This window comes from Aythya marila (genome assembly GCF_965140915.1).
Source record: "Aythya marila genome assembly, chromosome: 2".
Classification (NCBI taxonomy): domain Eukaryota; kingdom Metazoa; phylum Chordata; class Aves; order Anseriformes; family Anatidae; genus Aythya; species Aythya marila.
In genome coordinates, this window is record NC_139043.1 from 67,866,892 (window position 1) to 67,891,991 (window position 25,100).

Consider the following 25,100-nt stretch of genomic DNA (forward strand, 5'->3'; position numbering starts at 1 on the left):
TCCTAACATCCAACCTAAAACTCCCGTGGCGCAACTTAAGCCCATTCCCCCTTGTCCTGTCACCAGGCACGTGGGAGAACAGACCAACCCCCACCTCACTACAGCCTCCTTTAAGGTATTTGTATGATTGGTTTGAACTAGGAAAATCTGAAGTCCAGTTTTTGCCTGGGGATGATACAGGTAAAGAGTTGAAGAGAATTTGGAGCTAGGAGGGTGGGAATCCCTCTTCTGTCCTCACCAGTAACATTGTGAAAAAACTCACTCAGTGACAGAAGATTCAGGATTGTTAAGCCAAATGTTAAAGACTGTGCTTTTCAAACATGTCCTGGTAGGGCTTGCCTAATCTGTCCTTCAAGACTTTCCATCGTGGATACTCCACAGTCTCCTGGAACAGTTCTATCCCAATGGTTTTCTGCCTTTTCCATTATGTGGTTGGGTTTCTGTACAACTGATTTTAACACGGACTCGCCTACACAAAAGGGAATCACTAATGTAGCATAAATTACTACATACATCACGACAATGCAGTCTCTATAACACAAGGCTATGGAAACATACCTTTTGATGCAAATGGAGCATTTTACATTGTTTTGGTGTAGTTAAGCTGACTCCCATTTGACATGAGCTAACAAGACCTGATAACATACTGAAATATGAACATCTGTGCAGTGCTTCACCTCCACTTTGCTATGAATGTTTAAAATTCAGTTTCATCAATATAACCTTCCTGAATAGATATTCCCTAAATCAGTTTCAAATGGTACAGTACGCTTTGCAGACCTCACATTTAATTATGTAAATGGTTATTGTCAATTCACAGAATAGGATCTCTCTTGTTCTGAGGAAAAGAAAATCAAAGGCATGTGAAAAAAAACAAAGGCAGGTAGTTGTGGTTGTTAAATTGGTAAGTACATTAAATCTTGTGTTCCTTTTGGATCAGGATACTTCTGAAAATTCTGTGTGTATGATCCAATAACACACTGAATTGTTTCTTCTGAGTGTTTATTTGTACTGCCAGCCTCTTTGATAACATTTCTTTTAAAGAGAGGAAGAAAAACAGCAGCTTAACTGAAGAACTTAATCAAGAATCAAGAAACTTGGCATCTTTTTTGATACTAACCCCATGTTAACAGGTGAGTCACACATTCAGACTCACGTTATACAGTACCATGCTTTGTGAGTAGCCCTCTTGTCTTCAGTGCGTCCCAGCGTGTGGATAGTACTCAAAACACAAAGGGGTCTCCAAATTCTATTTGTAACTTCTCTGGTTTTTGGTTTCTCCATTTGAAAAAGAGAGAGGGCCTTGCCTGTGAGGTTTAGTTCCCTGATAGATAAAAACTCACTGAAATATTCAGGTAGATGGCAATAAGAAGTAAAAAGTCTTGCCAATGATAAACACTTTCAAGGCAGCTTTGTTATTGTTCTGGCTATCTTCCCGTAGTGCTTTGCATGCAATTTAATATCACCAGTAGCAGAAATATTTGATTTGCTAGATTTGTAAGCGTTATCTGATTATAAGAGTAATAAAAAGTGAAGTTCTCGATTGAGCCAGTATTTAATATCCTCAGAAGCACTCATTCTAGTCCATTCCAAGTGGGCTATTGTGATACTCAGAGGTCTTAAGAACAGGGAAAAGGGCAAGAACAGAAAGTGTGTTTTTCCACTCAAAGGATGGCCTTAGTCATTATATTTGTGCACTGCCTCACAAAGCTGTAAGAAGACCCTTCCTTCTTTGATAAGGGGAAAAATGCAATTTGATTGTGCAGAACACCGGTGTTGGAGATGTGATGGAGACTATAACTGAGAGGGCCATAGAGTACAACACTCTCTTGCTGTCCTGGGCCTGGAAGCAGTCAAGCCACATTTGCATTGGGCTGTGTCTGGGAGAAGCAGCTCTGCCTTCTGCATGTCATTCTCCTGCACTCCCTGTTCAAGTAGTAGAGGAGGCTGAACTGCATGAAAGTAGGCTGCACCTGCTTGCACGGAAATGCCTCAAGTCAGAGGTATTTTGCAAGCAAAATACTCGTCTTCACTGCCAGACTCCCTGTCCAAAGGCCTGATTAAATAGAAGTGCAGTCTCATGACGAACTAAGCATCTAAGGCTGCACTGACAATAGAAATGACAGTCTCATACTCTTCCCTCAGGTCCTCCACTGAGCCTGCACTGGCAAAGCTGCACACTGAGACCAGAGTAATAAGCTGAGCAATCTGAAAACTATTTTACCTGTAGGAATGGGAGGAAACTAGTAGTTAAGATTCTTTTAAGAAATCTGTAGATATATCTGCACACAAGTATGTCTTAAATTCTTGCTTTGCATGGCAATAGCAAAGAAATAAATACAAAACTTATCACTGCTAGGAAAGGTAAAATCTCACCTGAAGTGAGAAAGAATGCAATGGCAATACTCCCAGTTTACATGATGTTTTTGACTGCACCCAGTTGTTATGGTCCTTCCCTAAAAATAATCCAAGTCCTGATAAGATGATAAAGACCATCTCAGAAACATTTTCCTCACCTTCTGTTTGCTTGGTAAGATCATAGAATCATTTTGACTGGAAAAGACCTTTAAGATCAGGAAGTCCAACTATTCACCTAACAGTACAAGTCCACCACTAAACCACATCTCAAAGCACCACATACACACATCTCTAAAATACCATGAGGGATGGCGACTCTGCCACCTCCCTGGGCAGCCTGTTCCAAAGCCTAACCACACCTTCCTTGAAGAAATTCTTCCTAGTATTACATCTAAAGTTCCCCTGGTGCAATTGGAGGCTGTTTCTTCATGTTCTATCACTTGTCACCTGAGAAAGGAGACCAACACTCTCCTCACTGCGACCTCCTTTCAGGTAGCTGTAAGGAGTGATGAGGTCTCCCCTCAGCCTCATCTTCTCTAAACACCAGTTCCCTCAGTTGCTTATCATAAGTCTTGTTTTCTAATACCTTCACTAGCTTCATTGCTCTTCTCTGCACACACTTCAGCAGCGCAAGATCCCCCCTGTAGTGAGGGGCCCAAAACTGAACACAGTACCCAAGGTGCTGTCTCAGCTGTGCCAAGTACAGAGGTACAGTCACTTCCCTAGTCCTGTTGACTACGCTATTTCTGATGCAAGCCAGGATGCCATTGGCCTTCTTGGCACAGTGCTGGCTCACGTTCAGGAACAGAAACTGTACAGTAGAATTAGTGCATGCAGGTAGTGATCATCACAGAAATGATAAAGTGAACAAACTTCCCTAAGACATCAGAAGTTAAACACATTTGCTTGTAATGTGCGCTGAATAATAAACTCACTTTTAAACAATCCACAACTAAGGAAAAAAAAAAGAAAAAACAAAAACAAAAAATGAGAATAGTCTTACAAAAGGAAAAGGGACACAACTAATTTAATAAGCTGTTTTCCACCGAAAATTTTCCTATTCCTACGTCATCAGGAAAACAATCTGCCTGGCTTCCAGTAGACATTTGCTGTCCTGTCCTCAGATAATCTTTGAGAGCTGAGACAGTGGGACTTCATGTATACAAACACAGCACATTTGAAAAATATTAAATAAAGCTGGGAATAAACTATTCTCTAATGGAGGTCTCAGACCTGCTTAACAAAGAGGAAAGCTAAAGCATATACTTTCCAAGGGAAATGTATACAACTGGACTATTCCAGGCTTTCATGATTTGATCTTTAAAACTGGCCAAGAACAGATTAAATTTCGTTTACTTAAACAGATTACAAAAAGAAAATGTCTCACTATTCTGCTCCTTTGTCAGACAGATCGCAGAGCAGAGGATTAGCTAACAGTTTGGTCTCGCAGCATGTATACACAGACAACCTCACAGCTGAATGTGGAACTTGGTCAGTTTGCGAGACAAGGAGAAATGCAGGTTGGTCCAAGTTCTCTGTTCATGTCAGCCACTATGGTTAAAGCAGCACAATGGGACAGAATATTAGGGAAAAGTTTTTAAGTGTTGGTTTCCACTTCTCACTACATGACATGAAAAAAGTCCCCTTTCTGTTTCTGCTTTTTAGTGTAGGAGCAAACAGATACAGCTTCCATAACAAGCATGACAGTAACGTAAGTACTAATGGTATCAGCCTTACAAATGCGTTAGTAACAAAATCCTACTGACTAGAGGCAGAACCCATGTGCCAGCATGAATGCTGGCACTGAGCCTTCCAGACAGACTGTCTGTCTGGGGAGGAAGTTGGAGTAAGTGGCTTCAACCTTCCTGCAGCCAGAGCTATCAAAGGAAACCAAGGCTGCTTAGAAACCGGAGGATGTTAGCTGAAGAAAGCCATGCCACCAGCGTGCAATGATTCAACTCCATCCACCAGCCCTCCTGCCAGAGCTGTTCTGGAGGGTGGCCCAAGACTTACAGCTGCACCACCTTCACCCATCCTCCTTTCCAGACTCTGTGACACAGTCCTGGAAACTTAATAACTGCAAGGCTTGCTCAGGCCAAGCTCTGTACTGAAGATGTATCTCAGAGTTACTGCTTGTTGTCCTTTTCGACAGATTCCGTGCTGTAGTTCTCCATAACCATGCAGAGAACCTTCTGGACTTCTCTGTTACCTTTAGGTCTTCTGCTTCTAAATGTTTAGAGGCAACCCACTCCCTCCAACTGCACCTAAAAACATGCAGAAAATGTTAAAGTCTAGAGCAACTACTACTGGGTCTTATTTAATGCAAAGTTAAAGCATCTTTTATGCTGCTTTGGCCATACTGTCTTTTTGGCTCTATTACATTTATTTTGACTTCTGCAAGTAGATTTTTTTTTTTTTTTAATGCCAGAGACTTGCTGATTGCATTATAGTTTTGATTTTGCAGTTTTGAAGGGATTTCTAAGAAGACAAATTCACTAAGTGAAGAGATCAGTGCTAGGTTAGAACATCATTCAGATTTCTAGACCAAGCTGAGATCTCATTGGTGAATAACATAGGCAAGATCAGGTACCTCACAGTGGTAAATTATATCCAATGCTCTTTTGTGAAGTAACAGAGTAGTTTTCCAGAAGAGTTTCCTGAAGAAATGTAATGGCTCTGATGGTAGCTGTGATGATCAAGAGGATGTAAACAGTTTAGATGGGAGGCAGAAGTTCAGAAATCACCTTATACAATTGAAACAAAATATTGTCAAAAGAATGCAAAAAAGAGAATTGATTCAAAGCAAGACTCAGGGTTTATTTGCAGAAGCATACCTGACTACATCATTAGTGACATTTTATGTACAAATGGAGTGCAACTGGCATACTTACCTGCTGTCCTTTATAGATAAGGGTTCTCATCAACGCATACAATTGTTCTGTTTGCATACATGGTAATTACATGTACTTGTATCCTCCCAATATCCCTGAGTGCAGCAATAAAATGCCAATGGTGCAGTTACAGAGTTGTCTGCTCTTTACTTAGTCACTACAGAGCAAAGACAACGTCTTCTTACCCTGCCTTACCATGAATTTATTAGTAAGAGGTAAGCTACCATGCATTTATAGCTGGGTAGAAACACATGTTCCTACATGTTAAATTGGAGGCTGTGAATACAATTTTTACACACCCTTCACACTAATCCTAATTGACCACAGCTAAGAAATAACTGATTTTTCACAGGTAACCAAATAATCACAAAGTCCAGATCACTTACAGTTATAGCTTTAAGTTTTGTAATTTAATTTCTAATGAGTCTGGTGAAGTCAAGGTCTCCAGAGAGCTGTCATCTTTAGCTCCAAGTGTCTTTTCCATAGCCCCTTTCCAAAAATACAGGGAGCTGAAAGTTGCTGTGATCATACTGCTCCTGTTGAGTCTGTTAAAACTCAGACATACATGATGTCAGCTGCAAGCCCAGCAGGGCACTTTCAGGAGATCAGATTTCTTTAAATTACAAAAACATGCTCTTTACAAGGAGCAGCAGACCTTTAATGTCAATGTTTTATAATCCAGGTCATAGTTAGTTTTTTTCACCCTGTACTTAGAATAACAATATTGGCTTGGTTGGACCACCATACAGATGTCTGACTTAGAAAATTCAGCAGGAACATTAAGCAGCATAATTAAATCACTTTCTGACTTCTTGATCAAGGCCAATATTGCCCTGTTTACATTCAGTATTTTACAGAATATATTATTGTTTTGCATTAGAACTTTTTAAAGAAATACTTGCATTCAGTCCCCCTCATACTGTTTTTCAGTGTACAGCATAGACTTCTGCCACTTTGAGCACTGGTGCTGTGATATAGCAAAAGCTATGAGTATCCAGACTCAGTAAGAATAAAATATTAGATAGATCTTAAAAGAACCAGAAAAGAGAGGCAAGCAGAGGGAATTGAACAGCTCCTCATCTGCTGCCCATTATGTTATGTTTCATCTATGACTACAAACCCAGCACTGAAAGGTGCTGGGAGATATTTTGTAGGCTCTGCTGTGCAAGATCATGTTGGTTTGGTCAGTTGATCGCAGGGGATGGGATTTAGCAGAGCAGGTAATCTCTTCAGTTCTACACTTCACAGGGGTGAAACCTTATGCCCTTGTTGTTAAGCAGAAAATTATTCTGATGTTTAATGTGATGACTTATAATGTCACCATTATTTCTGTTCCCTCTGATCTTCATGGACTGAACTATAAATACAAAAAGGAATACTGAATCTGCATGGTGGAAGGCAAGCTTTTGACACCTGAATTACTTTGCTCTGGTTATGGGCTCTAGTATTAACAGTAATACTATATTTGAAGTAAGAATGCCCAAGGGAGGTTCCCTTGCAAAGGCATTAAATAAGAGACTAGAATCCTCAATGCTTAAACACGCATTTCAATATCAGCTTTTTTTTTTTTTTCACCTAGACTGCTAATTGAAGAAGCTCAACAACAAGAATAACATAATATGTACTGCACCTGGGCAGATGAGTCACAGTAGCAGCGTTTGTTTTCTGCAAAACACACCTAAATTGGGTCTTTTCTTTCGGTTACTGGACTAATAAATTTTATGTAAAAGTGTCATCAACTTTAAATGTAACCAGATAAGAAATGCAAAAAGGTCTGCTTCAGGGAGGCATACTTGGAGAGTGTAGTCATATTCAGACTCAGTTTTCACCTGGTTGTTGCAACATGAAGTATGATAATATAAACCCAAAGAGTGAAATTCAGCACCAGCATGACTAGTCCAAAACCATACTGTTCTGATAGCAGTTCCAAATAAGTCAAAGTGTTAGAGCTTAAATTGTACATAAACATTGCCCAGGTTTTAGTCAGGTTCTCTGCATAAGGCTGAAATGTCACCCTTCATGAAAACAGAACCAAAGAAAAGCACATTTCTCAGATTCCTCCATTTATCATGTTGATTCCATGTCTTTCTGTTGCAGAGGTTACTGGGTTTTACATCAGTCTTGGTTTCAGTAAGCTCAGGATCATGCAGATCTCTGCGGTGAGTTACAAAATTACCTTTGAAAGCATGCCAGATGTGCATCAGATATGAACAATGAGCTCTTTGCAGAATTAACATCATAATTATCATCACTCAAGTTTTCCATATTCCAAAACATACTTCGTAGTATTAACAGAATAATTCTACAAGCCTAAGAAAAGTCTGCTTTCCAGTCAGTTCCTATAACCTGTAACTTTTGAAATTTAAATGCCAATTTTCAGAATTTACTCTGAATTCCTTTCTGTTTCTATAGCACTGCGCACAAATATTCACTCCATTTATTCTAGCCTCCATATCATCCAGCTGCAACTCATTTTGACTTCCCTGCTGACTCAACCACATGCCACAAATGAATTGGAAATAAAGGTCAAATTTCAAGGCATGCTATATATATCTGGAGTTGGAGGTACACAGTCAGTCCAGAAACATGCACGGTCTGCCTTATGCATCCTATATAACTAGTCAGAAAGAGGAATGCTACATATGTCAGCATAGACTTTGGCTTAAAGACAGTTTTATTTTGCTTTTTTTTTTTTTTTTAAATTAAGTTAGTAAAGACAACAAGGGCATTGTGTTCAGGAGCATCTCTTTGGGTAAAGTAGAGAAACTTTGATAGTAACATAGTTAATTCTACATTGGATTTCTGGCTGGCAAAGCAAACGATAGCAGAGAATTAATACTTCATTGCCTAAGAGTCTACTAATACATGCAGCTGTAATTAACAAGCACATCCTAGAATAACTAACAATAGTGATGATGGAGACATAACATGCATTTAGAGTGTGTACAAAGTACTATTTCAGCTAGGACCATTACTAATGTCATGAGTTCCTTGGGAACCAGCAGTTCAATCTGATTTCACAGACAACTAACACTAGATCCTAGAAATATTTGATCTACCGGATATTGCTGGCATTGCTTACTGTTGCTTTCTCTGACCACAGACTTCTGTCACATACCACTCCTTAGCGCACAAATAGCTTTCTCTCTTACCCAGGAATAGATTGCTACTCTAATTAAAATGTAAGTATCTCTCTCACTATTCCAGAAGCTACCAAAGACTCTGCATATTCTTTGACAGTTCCCTAAGGTATGATCTGAAACTATTACCCTCCCCCAAAGATTTATACTTCAAAACAATTAGAACATTAGTAAACAACTGTCTTTTAATCAACACAGTAAGTATGAAAAGCTCATTGAAATTTTAAGACTCCTCTTTGCATAGAAGCTAGGAAATAAGGACAGGCCTGCAGAAAGAAAACCTGCCTGACAATTGAAATTTGCTGAACATTGCCTATATGTACAAACTTCTTTACAGTGCAACACAATTTCAACCTCTTGAAAAGAGGAAGAGAAGGGGCAAGCACAATTCATAGGGGATCTTATTGGGAAGGCAGGAAAAGGAGAAGTTGGATACCCCAATGCACTATTTTCACTTCTGAAAATGTGGTAGGCAAGACCAGAATAGTCTCCTGGAATGTGTTTTGAGAAGTAAAATGATCATTGTGAAATGCACAATCCAGCTATAAGCAGAAATCAGAGCTCTATGCCTTCCTTAACGCTTCTTTGTAGGCTGCCTTTGAGGTGCTTTCAGGTTTTTTGAATACAATGTTACTGCCAATTTTGCATGATTGCATCCAGAGAAGCCTGTCAAGCTCTTCAACATAGCATGTGGCTGGTGCACACAGAGGTGCTCTGTAGCCTTCCATGTCCTTTGGCAGGGGAAAGCATTCAGTTTGCATCACCACTTATGGTTGCATGGACAGAGCTGACAGGTTGGCACATGGCAGCAGTAAAAGGAGCAAGAGGTCAGTAGTCTCTTGCCAATAAACAACATTCTTGCCAATAAACAACATACACAGTCAGTGACCTCAGCCGTTCTTCATACGTCTTCCCCTCCAGGCCTTTCACCATCTTCGTAGCCCTCCTCTGGACACTTGCCAATAAACAACATACTTCAGATAAACACAAGAAAGCCAAACAAGGCAGTTACAAAGAACGGGATTACAGTTATACATAGCAGAAGAAACTTCACTGACGAAGAGAGAAGGGTCAGCTAACATTAAGTACAAAATGTCATTTTCTGCACATGCATTTTGTAGGGAACCTCTCATGCTGATCATCTGAAAAGTAGGAAAACTTTTTTAGGGTCACTTCATTAACAGGCTTATTCTACTGTACCAGGATAATTTCTGAATGATGCAGAAGATATTGGGCATTTCAGCACACATTTCTCCTATACTCCAATTGTCACCAATTGCCATGCTCCTAGCAAACAATTATGCTATATTTTTTCACTACTTTAATCCAGCTGAATTCAAAGTGGTTTGGAAAAGTAACTGCACCACAGCTACTTTCAAAACAGGATTTAGGGGGAGCAGAACCCATGATATCTGCTCCAGAGGAAGAATTGAAATACATCTAAAACATTCCAGCCAAAACATAAGCTTATTTGAGGATAAAGAATAAAAGCATCACATTACCATTTTTAGTTTTTCTGGGCTTAGTTTCTGGTTAGTGGATATTTTTAACTGTAGTTTTCAACTATTTTTAGGTTGATGCAAAAGGGAATGCACTTTGCTAATCTAAGAAATAGCTTGAAGAACTAAGTCATGTTTAAAACTACATCACACTTCATTATTCCAGGCCATCAGCACCTGCCACCTGTTACATTAAAAGATGCAAAACAGCCTGACCTAAAGTAACCATAAACCATGGGTGGAGGCAGGAGGGAGGGGGTGTTAAATCAACCTCCATCTGCAATTTCCATCGTGGAAAGAAACACTCAACACTTAAAGGGAATAGGAGTAAGGAAGTAACAAGGCCACCATGAGATTAGAAGAAGTTCAGAATGCAGCAGACTGCTTTGGTAAAGTTTTCTCTGACACTCCCTGTTCCCTGTTTTTACTCTTGCCATCAAAGTAGGATCACACAATGAAAAGCATTCACTAAAAAGGATATTGGTGGGAGAGATGGGGCACTAAAAAGTAGCACAAGCAAATACAAAGCCCATCTGACAGTAGAAGTAGCACATCACACATACACTTTTCTGGAGAAGGAAAAATGAAGGAGAACCTTCAGAAGAGGGATCTGGGGGTCGTGGTGGACAGCAAGTTGAATATGAGCCAGCAGTGTGCCCTGGCAGCCAGGAGGGCCAACCGCGTCCTGGGGTGCATCAAGCACGGCATCGCTAGTAGGTCAAGGGAGGTGATTGTCCCGCTCTACTCTGCGCTGGTGCAGCCTCACCTCGAGTACTGTGTGCAGTTCTGGGCACCACAGTATAAAAAGGACATGAAACTGTTGGAGAGTGTCCAGAGGAGGGCTACGAAGATGGTGAAAGGCCTGGAGGGGAAGACGTATGAAGAACGGCTGAGGTCACTGGGCCTGTTCAGCCTGGAGAAGAGGAGGCTGAGGGGAGACCTCATCACAGTCTACAACTTCCTCGTAAGGGGGTGTCAAGAGGCAGGAGACCTTTTCTCCATTAACACCAGTGACAGGACCCGTGGGAACGGGGTTAAGCTGAGGCAGGGGAAATTTAGGCTTGACGTCAGGAGGGGGTTCTTCACAGAGAGGGTGGTTGCACACTGGAACAGGCTCCCCAGGGAAGTGGTCACTGCACCGAGCCTGTCTGAATTTAAGAAAAGATTGGACTGTGCACTTAGTCACATGGTCTGAACTTTTGGGTAGACCTGTGCGGTGTCAAGAGTTGGACTTGATGATCCTTAAGGGTCCCTTCCAACTCAGGATATTCTATGATTCTATGATTCTAAGTCTTTGCTTCTGTACACCTAACCCTCCCTCAGGTGTTTACCTTGAAAGTGTCCTTTGCAGTCACCTATGGTCTTATGAGTCCTGTGTAGATCATTTGGATGGCAAATGCCAGCCTAGTAAACATTAGCTTTCACCAGTTTCTTAGAGCAGTCTAAAATCCTTTCTGCTGCCCTGTCCTCAGCTCCTTAACACCAGGAGAATTAGTCATCATTCTTACCATCCCAAGCGCTAAGTAATACCTGTTCTTGGCTGTAAATTGGCTATCTAATACCCCTTCTGTTTTGCTTGTTTGTTGACTGGAGTGCATTGTGTTATTTAAAATGAGCTCTGTTAGGAGGATTTTAAACATAGAACTAAGCATGTTCTTCACGATTACCAGACTGTACAGAATAAGTTAGATGATGATGCATGGCACAATGGATTCAAGTCAAAATATAAAGCAAGCTGCCAAGTCAAGACTATAGAGAGGGGAAGCAGGTTAACCTAGCTCTGCTTCTTTACTATTCTGCTGCCTGTGTACTCCTTGATCATGAACTAGCCCCACTCATCCCACTGGTAGCAGATGTTATCCATAGCCCTGCTCACCAAGAACTGGTAAAGGAGATTATTTCTCAAAAGCATATTGTGAGAACTAGTTAACTCTAGTTTGCAGATGTTAACGTATTACGTGAGATCTTCCCCTGCATCATTTAAGCAATAAGGATGGGAGCAGGCAGGGAGGTTTGCTGGATTTGAGAAACTGGAGAAAAATATTTTTTTTAATGACATTCTAATTATGGGAAGTTCGAATCTAGCCAGAAGGCTTTGTTTAAACAGTAACTGTTACACGTGATGCTGTGCATGGAGGTGTCACAGTTCACACCAACAGAGCATAACTCTACTAGGAACGTGATTTCAGAAGATTACAGCTTTGAAATGCAAATCCTTAACCAAGGTCGCTTCTGTAAACGTAACCTTTAAGAACTGGCAGAAAGCATTTTTCTTCTCTATAATTAGTGACTGTTATTACACACTGTGCTATTTAAAATCTTCTATGAATAATAAAATCAAACAGCCTCTGAATTTTGTAACTTTGCTGCCTTAGAATTATGTAAGAGATGCTGATATTAGGTAACTCTGTAATCCATCTTCCCCATTTTTTTTTAAATAATTGGAAACATGTAAAGAAGCTTACAAAGTTTTTCAGATTGTCCCAACATAGTAAAGAAATTATCTAGATTTGAAGGAAGTCTGCTTTGAGTGGCAGTCTCTCAGACTTCTTTTGACACTCTTAGTAGTTGATATTCCCACTACTGTTTTTTGTTCCCCGCAATCCCAATTGCTGAAAACAAAACATTTTTAGAACCACTACAGGAATATGTATTCCTGACTGCACACCTTGAAAAATATGCTGGAAGTGGAAGATTTAACAAATGAAACTTCCACCTGCAGGTACAGCATTTTCATGAAGTGCCCCTATTTTAGTTTAATGGGACTACCACGGAGAAGTCTTCCATGGCAGGGTTTTGCAGATGGAAGGCTTCCCTTCCTCAAGGGAGAGTTAAACCACTTTAAAAAACAAACAAACAAAATAACAACAACAGCAACACAAAACCCAAATATCTAACACGAGCATCTCATGGAGCATGGGTGCCCAAAGTTCTGCCACTTCACGATTCATTTTTTTTTTCCCCCCACACTGGACTAGAGATACAGTCTCTACTGAGTGTACTGGGATTTCTACTACAGGCTTTGGTGCCTTCTGCAGCATCTGACACTGGATACACAGGGGCATTATCAGAAGAAAAAAAAAATTAAGTCATCAGTACCTCAGTATACAGAGTGACAAGAACAACTTTCCAATTCACTTTATTGTCTGTGTTCAATACCTAACCACTAGGAGCCAGACAAAATTGCTTTGCAAACAAGAATTTCCATGAACCCCTTTCCCCCTACCTACAAAAGCTCTGTTGGTTGTAGTGGCCCATGAAGTATGCTAGAAAGGAAGCTGCAGGCTGTCCCTCAAAGACATTCTGTAGGTGCCCTTAGGACATCACCAGTGTTATGTCTCCAAGAGGAAAGAGACTAGGCATTGGGCAGCTCTAACCCAACACCTATAGCACAAAAGGATAAAAATCCAAACATTGTCATTTCTCCAGGGCCAAACAGGGGGCACACACAGCATGGTACTGTTTCCCAGTCAGGGTAGCTGCTTTCTTTCCTATAGGACTCTCTCTCACCACCTGTAGTACAGCACAATCTGACTTGAAGCCAAGTACCCCCTCCTAAGACAAGGTAGCACCACAGTGCCAGGATTGTAACCTGCTTCCTCTACAAAGCCTTTCTTCTGTTCAGCTGCAGCAGAGTCATGCAACTGGTTTGATCTGGAAAGCCTTGTGTTTACTTTGAAGGCAAGAGAGAGAATTTCTGTAAACCATGATGTTTTTTCTTCAGTCTTTCTAGTCTTAATTTATAAACCATTAAAAATTACCTTGATTTAAAGCAGAAATTTTCCCAATGTTTTTTGATTTCCTCCCTCAAAAGCCTACACTGTCCCTTCAGGCTTACCATAGCCTCAGAGGGCCTTCTGTTTCCAGCAGAGTTCATACTGGCCAAGCACATGAAAAGCAACCTTGATGGTGGGTGGCTTTCAGCTGTGAAGTGTGACACCAACCTCCGCCTTCCTCTGGCACACACACCTGCACCATATAATTCACATCATGTTCCTAAAACGAGTTCTGAAAGTCCTTTGATAAAAGTTCATCAAGGTCTTACTCAGCCAGAGGCATATCATTTACTCACAATGAACCTGCCAAGTGACCAGTCTGCTTAATACAATGGGCTGCAGTTTTGCACCAGTGGGTTTCACCTGAGAAACAAACAGGTGTAACAAATCAGGCACAATGTGCCCACCACATCAAACACAGACACCTCCTGAATATTAAAAAGGCCATGGGAACTTTATAATGTTCTCTGTTTGTATTACTGAATGCAATAGATTCACGTACATAATATGTTGTTGCACTTTGGCCAAAAAAAAAAAAAATAAGAGAGAAAACAACAAAACAAGAGAGAAAGGCTGCAGATTGATCTTTCTTCTACTGAAGTCAACAGGAGTTTTGCTGTGCAAAACTGACACAGAGAAGTTTCCTTCCTCCCAGAGTAGCTGCTTAAACACAGCAGGTCAGTTTGGATCAGGAGGGGAAGGAAGACCGGCCAAAATAGAGAGAAGGTACTAAAATGCAGTCATTTCAGGTGTATCAACCGAACATTAATTTACAACTAATAGCAAAGCAGGATGATAGGAGTCTGCCTCATACGTTCTGTGAATGTAGAATAAAACAAATACATACACATATCCTGTGAGCAATAAATTAGGAATCATGATTACGATTCTCCTCCTAGATTTGCATCATAGATTACCTCTAGACTCGTAACTTGTTTCCCCTCCTAAAAGATGCTTTCCTCATTCAATTAGCAGAAGCTGTTCATTGCATTATCACACCTAGTGTACAATTAAGAACTATTTCAGGTTATTTATATCCAAAAAGACTCAAATTAAAACAAGCACCTCAGCCTTGGAGTTCTTAGCTTTCAAGCTTCTGCCATTTCTTTAATGAACAGATTGTAATTTCTTGGGAGAGGAAAGAGAAATACAAACTTCTTTCCCACACTCCATTCCTTAAATGCTTGCTGACTCTTTTTGCCACATTTCTGCCTTTCTTCTCACATGTTCTCTATATCTCAGTCCAATACCTTTGCTCAATGAATTTAAGCACCTCTCCATGAATTCCAAGTCCCACGTTCCTTCTGACCTTCCCCAACAGCTTTCAACCTCACATTTCAAAGGGGTCACTGTGCACTTGCAGCCCAGAAAGCCACCCGTGTCCTGGGCTGCATCAACAGCAGTGTGGCCAGCAGGACAAGGGAGGTGATTCTCCCCCTCTGCTCTGCTCTCCTGAGACCCCACCTGTACCTCTGTGTTCAGCTCTGGGATCTCCAGCACAGGGACATGGAGCTGTTAGAGCAGGTCCAGAGGAGGTCCATGAGGATGATCAGGGTGACCAAGGACAGGCTGAGGGATTTGGGGTTGCTCAGCCTGGAGAAGAGAAGGCCCCAGGGAAACCTTATAGTGGCCTTCCAGTACCTAAAGGGGGTCTATAGAAAAGCTGGGGATGGACTCTTTGTCAGGGAGTGCAGTGATAGGACAAGGGGGCATGGCTCTAAACTGAAAGAGAGCAGATTTAGATTAGATAGTAGGGAGAAATTATTCACTCAGGGGGTGGTGAGGCACTGGAACAAGTTGCCTAGAGAAGCTGTGGATGCCCCATCCCTGTAAGTGTTCAAGGCCAGGCTGGACGGGGCTTTGAGCAGCATGGGCTGGTTGGAGATGTCCCTGCCTGTGTCAGGGGTTTGGAAATGGATGGTCTTTAAGGTCCCTTCCAAACCAAGCCATTCAACAATTCCATGATTTTCCCCTCATGAAAGCAAAATTCTCTTTTGCCTCTACCTCCCTTGCATTCACAGTGTCTCAGCACTTCTGGCTGTCATTTTTCTAAATAAATGAATTTTTTTTCTAAAACCAGGTGTGAGGCTTGTGAACCCCAGGGGGAATGTTAGGGCAAAAAATGGATCTGATTAAATATCTAATAATTTCTCAACAGGCCTGGCAAAATACAGATGACAGAATCAGGGTACTTACTGAGAAAAAGAGAACATTTGGGGGTAGACTCTGCAGTAACTGGTGCTGTTTATCAACCCTGGCTATAATTGCACAAGTCAATAAGAAACAAGCTAGCTGTGCCTAGGCAATGTCCCACTGACGTAACTGAGCACACACAGCCAGATGAAACAAGCCCTTTCTCTTTGACAAGCATTCAGTAATGGGTTTGCTACACCTGAAGCAAAGCTTTATTTCAACACTTATTTCAAGAAAGCAGCAACTGGTTGTCCATGCCCCAGTGATTTGTGTAATTGAGTTCATGACATAATATCACAATGTTTACTAAGAAAGCAGCAGATAGTAGTTACTTTTTTTTTTTTTTTTTTTTTTTTTTAACAAGGCCACGTATATATATCACGACTATGCTTGGGGTATTCCTATTGAAAACATCACTTTAATTTAGTAGAGGATATTAAAGTTTGTTTATAAAACATACACTCAATGCAAAGAGCAGCAGATGGAGTTAACAAGCTCACCTGCTGTTTTACTTATAAATATTCTTGTAAGAGGCTGTGTGTTTTAAATTCATATGAGACATAATTTGTAATCATTTCTTGGGGAGGGGACATAAACACTCTGAGGAAGGTGGCATAGCTCTGGGAGAGGGCGCAACTCCAAGGCAGAAGGGCTAGATTTAGAAAAAAGGAAAAGTTGGTTCCTTATGAAGAACAGCTGTTGAATATCACAGGCAGAGAGAAATAAAGGCAGCCCTATCATGCAAGCTTATTTCCAGCTTCATACAATAATATACACAGGAAGTAGATCTCAGGTGCCCACAAAATAAATTTTGAGAGTATATTTGGACATTCAAAAGGACAGATTCCTTACAGAGAACTGACAGTCTCCAGCTTGAAATTGCACTGGGATGAAACTACACAATTCACCAAGTGCTTGTTCTGGTTCTTCAGGATATAGCAATGTCTGAAGGACTGCAGTTCCTTAGGAGGTCCAATGAGAAATGCAAAAGCCACCCTTCTACGAGCTAAGTGTAGCCTTAATCAAGTTTTCAAGGATTCATCACCCTTGTCCTGGTGACCATGGGTTTCAGCAGCTGCTTTCAGTGACTGCATTTCTACATATGTGCAAGAATGGCACAAGTTCACAGTAATGATTTGTAACACTGGTCAAACTAATATAGACAAAACAGTAGGGAAAAACATATTAAACAATACCAGTTTGAGAAAGATTTGAAAAATATAGTGGTAAAGTAAATTAGCATCATCCTTTAGGTGGCAAAAAGTTCAGGGAGTATGTTTTCTACCTTGAATACTTAGGATGCAATTCCCATTCCAGTCTGGGCTATATGTTCAACACAGATCAGAATTTCCTGCCCTGAAGTCAGAGAAAATAATTCACAAGGATAATATCATCTGTTTCCTGCTTTCTATTTGTCTTTAAGTGACACAGATTTAACACAGCAGTATGATACTTCATTTATGAAGAACATCCCAGTCTGATGCAACACCTGCTATGGACAGGCAAAAAGTAATGTTTCCTATCCATTAAGCACTGGCAATAGCAATAGCCTGCTTGCTTTGCAATGGAACGGGGCTGCCTGCAACATGTTTTGCTTAGTTAAAAGTATTTGGAGCTTGGCCTTTAGAGTGTGTTTATGTACATGTAATGGCCCCAAACATTGGAGCTGAATTAATACAAGCTTTTGTGAAGGCTCAATAAGCTGCTTTTGTTCCTTTCTGAATTAAACATTTCACTAAATACTAACCTTACATAAATAAATGTATAAATAAACATTAACATCCTGGCATAAGAACTGGGGCCTAGAATGACTGTATAACCACCACACAGAGTCAGGCTTTCTAGTGTGCAAGTGCATGTACCTTCATAATTATGCAGTTAATTACTTTAAGCCAGGAAGACTTGTAACAGTGTGTACTGCAGAGCAGACTCCAGTTAGCTACTTAGGGTATTCTCCACAGAAGGGAGAGAGAGCAATTGAAGTGTCCTTGGGCAGTAAAGAGATGCGAATGTTTTTATCTTCCCTTTGGAAAATGAGGGAAAAAGAAGCAGCCACCACTGTTTTATGCAGAGCTCTGAAGTAACACAGATGCTTGTATCACATCCCATAGATGAGAAACCAAAAAGAGGCAGAGGAATTTGTGGCTCCTGAAAACAGCACATTGCTGAGGCTGAGAGTTAGGTTTCCATGTCCCCTAGGACAGCAGAAAGGTTTTAGGGATCTGCATTTAGACAGAAGCATCTAAAGCAGACATCAGGTTCCTGAAGCTTTTTGGAAGAGAGTCCTCTGTCCATCACCTTATTCATACCAATTTCCCCAGGGTAGCAGATGCTTGCTAAAGCAGGGCCTGAATGAAATCTGAAACATTTTGATTTCCTTGATTTGACTTTTATGAAACAAAGATGGAGAACATCTGTACCACTTCAATATTATTATTTTTTAAATAAAAAACAGCTCTGGATTCAGCAGCATCCTGTGCTCCATTAAGTGAACTTCTATTTTTCAGACATTTAATTGCTTGAAAGAAAAAGGAAAAGATTAAAACTTTACTTTGATGGATGTCTCCTAGTCAAAGGCTGTGCTGTGCTCACTGGGATTGCTTGTAAGCAGCTAGAGGGTGCCAAGCATACAACAGGAGCAGTGTCTTTGCTGGCAGAATTTTAAACCCAAACAGACAAGACACTGCATGCTGGGCTACTCTCTGATACTAAAATAAGATACAAGGACTTTTAATATTGCTTTAAGGAAAAAAAAAAAAAAAAAAAAAAGAAAAAGCAACAGTGGGAGTTGACAGAGAACAGACTGGCTGCCTAAACACTTCAGAAGCAAAGAAGAAAACCAGAAATGGAAAAAACATCCAGCCTACCTCCAACATAGCTAACGGCACCTTCACTGTCCATCAGAAACAAGGTATTTCAGTTCTTGATGTCTATATACCGGGTTGTTGCTGTTCCACGCTAAGCTTCAGTAGCTAACCACGGCAGGAGGAGCAGGGACTATGGACAAAGGTAGCCACCCTCTCTGCAGCCCTTGCTGCTTGGCGAGTGTGGGGGTCTCATGTGATTACTCACTTGGCTTTTATTCCAAGACCAAAGGCCACTGTCCATCCCTGGCAGGCATTGCCTTGGCATTTTCTGCTGGAGGACTTGGGGGAAGAGGTGATGGGTGGCAGTGAGGCTTAAGAACTGGAAAGTAACCAAAAAAAGAAAAAGGCAAAAAGGCTCACTCCATCTTAGTTCATATAACATATTTCTCAGTTTATATAAATGGAAAAAATAAAATTCAAGTACTTACAAGTGTAGTGCAATCAATTCACTGCTACAAAAATCAACTATTTTAGACATCACTGTATAAAAATAGCCCATGACATCAGTTCTGCTTTTCCTCAGCTCCAGAAAAAGCTGTGGGCTATGAGGGATATGTATAGGTTTTGAGTTTAAGTTGAGTATTAAGGACTGTTGGGAATAAAACTGATACTAAGCCTGATTCATTCATTCAGGGAATAAAATCTACTGAAGGGGAAAGCAGAAAAGAAAGAGGAGGCAGTTTCTCTCTACCACCGTGCTTGATACAAAGCCATCTAAGAGGGCCCAGAGAAGGCCCAAGAGGGCATTTAAGAGGACCCTGAGAGACTAAACAAGGATGGAGGAATCCATGCTCTGGGGCTAAACAGAGAGTACAACTTTCCAAAGGGCCCCAAGAGCCACAGGCTGCCAACACTACACCGACAGTAGCATTAGTTGCAAACATCCCATGTCAGCTTTTAATCTCTTCTTCTGCTCCTCTCTGACAGAGAGGAATGACTTGTGACCTTAGGGGAACTATTTTCTGCCATCTTCCTGAGCTTTGAGAGATTTGGATTGTCTTCTTTATCGACAGTTGCAGTAACTAGGAATGGGGACCAAAAAAAAATAATAATCTGAAGTCTTAAAGACTGTAGCTCTAATTTGTATTAAAAAAAAAAAAAAAAAAAGAACCTAGTCATTACATTGCATAGTTTGTAATGAAATTTTGATAGCATATAGTGCAAATCTGTTTCATTAGTGAGGTGACAACAATAATAAAAAGACATTTTATTGAATTACTAATCTCCCTTCAAGTGACAGCTATGTGTTTTCATGGAAGACCACAGTCTGAGTACCAGTTAAGGTCAGAGTGTCCATATACAAGGTTTCAAACCACGTCATTAGAAAGCACAAGCAGGACATAGCTGTGGTTTTGTTTCCAGCAGAAGGTTTCAAAATAACACATTTTTAGCAGAACATAGAATAAGAAAATTGATACAATAGGAGCTGTGGGAGAAAAGGAAAGTTGCTAAGGGGAAGAGTTGTCATAGTTTGCAGATTGTTTTATCAAGGAAATAACCATGAAGAAAATGATCTCAGTTTGCTTCCAATGAAGTAAGCTTTCACATGAAGTGCTTAGGTCAGGTCTTGTATGCCAAATAGTGTCTGCAGTAGGAGTTCTTCCATATGCACACCAGATGACAGCTCATCTTTGTCCTTGGCTGTTATCAAGCTTCTGACCTGCCACAAGTCACTCAAGGAAGTGAAGCTGCCACCTCAACATATCCCACACCAAGCTCTGGGCTTTGCTTCCTTCTACCTTATCTTCTTTGGAAGTGCAAGAACTGGTGCTGTGTGACTCACACAGAGACATAAGTGATTAACAAGTGTAGCGAAGTCTGAGAACAGCCCATTTAGTAAACCAGCCAGCATAAACCTACAAATAAGGGAAGAATTTTAAGAAGACAAGAATTCCCTGTGAATGATTCACAAATACTAAAACCTGCCCAAATTTGTCACGTAACATTTTCCAAGCTGAAGTAGCATACTAGCCTGCAGCATTTGAGATTTGCTAAAGCAGCTCACCCCTCCACCCACAGTGCCCTTTCAAAGGTAGATCTCAAAGCACTTTGCCAATTGGGTTGATATTATTTTGTACCCTTTTTAAGTGGCGAAAAGGGAGGCTGCCTGCAGAAGTTCAGCCTGCCAGCCAGAAGTGCAACCAAGAGCAGAACAAGGGTCTCATTATCCCCAGACTGTCACCTTCTAGTTTAAGTACGCAGATACTCTGTTTGGTTGGGGCAGGGAAGGGCGTCATTCCAAATTCAAATTTGTGTTATGAATTTAATTTAATTATTTTAAAATCTAAGTTTTTTCCCCCCCCTTATCAAATATTTTATGTAAGTTCATAAGAGAAGGTTTGTTTAGACAAAAACAATCACACCCTGCCATAATTACCCTTTATGTCCATCACACAACAGATAATGTTTAAATGGTCCCACCTATCAGGGTTATGAGGACATAATTGCAACCCTAAGCAAATTTACACAGTTGTACTACTTAGCACCACAACAGAATTGGCACGCGACAGAGACCTTACAGAGACAGAAGACACTAGGAGAGTCCTTTTAGGACCATTCCCCAGTGAAAGGCTTTGCTGTGAGTTTACAGGGTGATGGGAGTACAACAGCGTGCAACAGGGCTGTTGGGGAGAAGGCAGGAGCAAGGACAGGACAAATTACCACAACATCAGCTGCAGAAAATAAAATATCCCAGGTGGTGCATCATGACCAACCAGCAGCTCCTCTTCTCTGGGGTAGTGTCCTCCAAGATGCCTGTCACTGAGTAAGAGGGATAAAAGTGTGAGCAGGCAAAATGCTAGAGAGGTGAAGAGGTGAAGGTCCCACAAACTTACTTGGTACTGCAACAGGTGCTAATTCACATAATTGTCACCACATCATCCCAGGAATTGTCTATTTTCATTTACTGTTTCCATTTGTTCCGGTCCAGACTCATACCACAGAAAACAATTTGCCTATCAGGCACTGGTTATACAAGTGGAAGAGGTCCACTGTCCTGCTCTAGCAGAAGTCCTGGCTTGGCCACAAGTCTTATAATGGTTTTAGTGTGACTTTCCTGAGAAGCAGTATCAGGCAATACAACAGCTAGCTCAGCATTAGGCACATTATGTAGTTCCTTCCACTATAAGAATAGAAACAGGTTTTCTTGGAATGAAAAACAAGGTCCATGAGTCCCTCTCAAATATGCACCATCAAAAATAGCAAAATAAACTTGTTTTCCTAAGCCTTGGTGATATAGCAGCACCACAGCTAGTTTACAGTGTAAAAACATGTCTTTCACAACACAAAGTTCACCCTCCTCACGAGCAAGGGAGGAGAGCAGAAGTCTTATGGACTCCATACATTTTGTGTACCCAGAACTGCCCAAGCATTGTCTGAAAAAATAACAAGCACAATCCTTCTCATCACAACCTGGCTGCAAGGGGTTAGCATATATGTCTGTCATCCAAATGAGTGGTCTTTTATATACTGTGTGTTGCATGAAGTAGGAGGCACACAGTGACAGACACATTTCTCCAGTGAGGAAGACTGGCTGTCCTGCCATGAAAAGTTGTCAGCATCAGGGAAGAGACAACACTTCCTCCTTCAGATGAGGAGCACCATCCTAGCAACAAAACACTGATACTCTTCCCTATGGCCATTATCACGTGACTCAGTAGTCTCAGCACCACTTGTCTAATCTCTGTCTGTAATCAGAGATTAGACTAATTATAAACTGTAGCACACCAATGCAAGCAGATGCTTGGATCTTAGCCAATTTAGAGTTCAAGGACTCAACCTTCAATCATTGCTTTTATTGATAGTTACGAAATGCTACATCCATCAGAAGCTGAAACTTTAACCTCCTACTATGAAAGTAAAACCCCCAGCATAGGAACACTTACATTAACAATCATCAAACTTTGGGGTAAGTACATATGAAAAGGGTGAAAAACAGCCCAAGGAAGAGACACTCCTGTTTTTCTCTGACATTTTCTGTGCTCTCCAAGCCCTGTCTATAAGAGGGAGGAGGGAGTCTCCAGGCCTACAGCCTTGCTTTCTCTCCACCTGGCTCCATTTTGGCTGGGGAAGGGTATGAACACAGCAGCTGGAAGTATCAGAAGACTGACAGAGAAAAGAGGTTAAACAAGGAGTATTTGGACGTTTTACAGCTTGAAGCAATCCCTTGTTAGGGGCCTGAAACCAGGGCCTGCAAAACCAGGCCTCCTTTTGTAGGGCTTCCAGCCCATAATATTTATTGTCTACCTTTGTCACAGAGCACAGGAGGGAGAGGATTTTGCTGCTGGATTAACAATGAAACTTATCACTCCACTAAATTCCAAAACTTCTGCTGCAACTGGGACATGTTCTTTCTTTAGGACATCCTGGGGCCGTGCAATTCGTAACATCTGCAGATAACAGGCAACTCACCCTCACTGCCTGTGCTGCTGCAAGGAAAGCTGTATCCTGCTGGCCCACAAAACCATGTCCCTCTCTTCAGTGTTTAGTGAAGGTTTTATTTGCAAAACCACGGGCATAATTGTTACTTAGTGGTTTCAAAAAGGCACGCTACATATTCCCCTGAAAAAACACAGAGTTCCTTATTTACTTTCTCATAAATACTTGTCAACCATTAAAAGCTGTTTTGCAACAACCCAAGACAAGGGAGTAGCGTTTCCCTGTCCTTGAGAGCTTCAAAGTACGGCCCAGCCCAACTCAACACCAAGAAAACTGAGTATCTTGCACTTGTTGGAGGGGCTAATGATGTATGCGTTCCTCACAGGCCTCCTCCTGCTGCTCCACAAGATGGGGGCTGTCATAAACAAAGCACAGACGCAGCATGACAGAGCTTTGAGGTGTTCATGACGCAGCCTCACATTGAAGGCTACCCCAGGGGAGCTGAGGTGGCTGCACAGCACATGAGGTATGGGCAGCAAGATATAGGGCTCCCAGGGCCCGCTCCTCAGCCCCTCTCAGGAAAGCACCTTAAAAACCTGGGAGCAAACCACTGGATTCCAGCATTCAGTGCATCACTCAAGGACATTCCTGGGAGTACAACCTAGTGTATTTCTGTCATTTTGATAAGAAAATGGGATTGTTACTGTTTTGTTTGTTTGTTTGTTTTTGTTTTTGAGTCTCACACCTCCTCCAAACCCCTAATTGCCTCTGTATCACTGAACTCAGGAGAGCAGTAAGTAATGCAGCACTTTAGAACTATCTCAGAGGTCTTGACTGTGAAAGTCCACAAAACCCCAGTGCAAAACAAAAACAGCTAACAAAAGAAAAAAAAAAAAAAAAAGAAAAGAAAAAAAAAAAAAAGAGAAAAGAAAAAAAGAAAAATCCCTGAGCACATTAAAACAAGTTAACAAGAATAACAGTCGCCTGGCAAGCTTGTGTCAAGTTGTGTATGAAATCAAAAGCAGAGAGCAAACACTCACTGTGAGCAAAGCGAATGATTTGACTCCTGGGGATTTGTCCCATAGGCAGAGTTAAAAGAGCTGATTTCCTTCCCTGTGCAGTGGTGAATCTGTTGAACAATCTGGAAATAGAATAACTTTAAATGTCATCAGAAATATCTTCTCTTCCATCTCCCTGTGTAACATGGAAGGGACTGATAAGAAGCCCTTTGTGTGAAATCTGATTTTGTTGGTGCTTTTGTGCAAGTAATTCAGAAGGGACAACAGCAGGAGAAGGAAATCAAAATCTAGTGCACTTGCTTAGACTTGACCTAATAACCGCTACAGTTCCACAGACTACACTCCATAAGCATATTTTCCTACTGTTTGTAGATTGTCTGTGAACAGCTAAAAGACGATCTGTTTAAGCAAATTTTTCTTTCAGAATGATTTCCCTAAAATTTTTAACATGAATCCCTGAGCTGTGTATCTTTTGTAGGCATGTTGCTAGGAATAGTCTGTATTCAAAATGCTAGCCAGACTGGTTAAGTTTGAATGGCCTGAGTGATCACATGAAATTATATGAATAACTTTAATTTTTTTCAGTCTCAGCTGCACATTGGAAACAAGTACTCATGAGTTTATATTCTTTATTGCTACATTTTTTTTACACTATTTCTACGGAGATCTCTGCCATTACCAGGGACAGGAGCAGTAGTGGCAGCAGAGTATGGAGTATGAATAACAGGGGTTCATAACTCGAGCATATGAAATGCATCTGAATCTTAAGTCTCTTTCCGTTTGGCAAAGAAAAACTGTATCTGTTTAGTTGATAAATCTAATCTGAGAAATGTGTAAGAAACAGTGGTATCAGCATTTGGTGGCACTTTATTACGTGCTCAAATGCAAATCCATGCTAATAGGACATTATTTAATTTACCAAGCTGAGGACTCAAGGGCTGAGAAATGCCAAAAGCAAGATTACTTTATAGTTTGAGGGT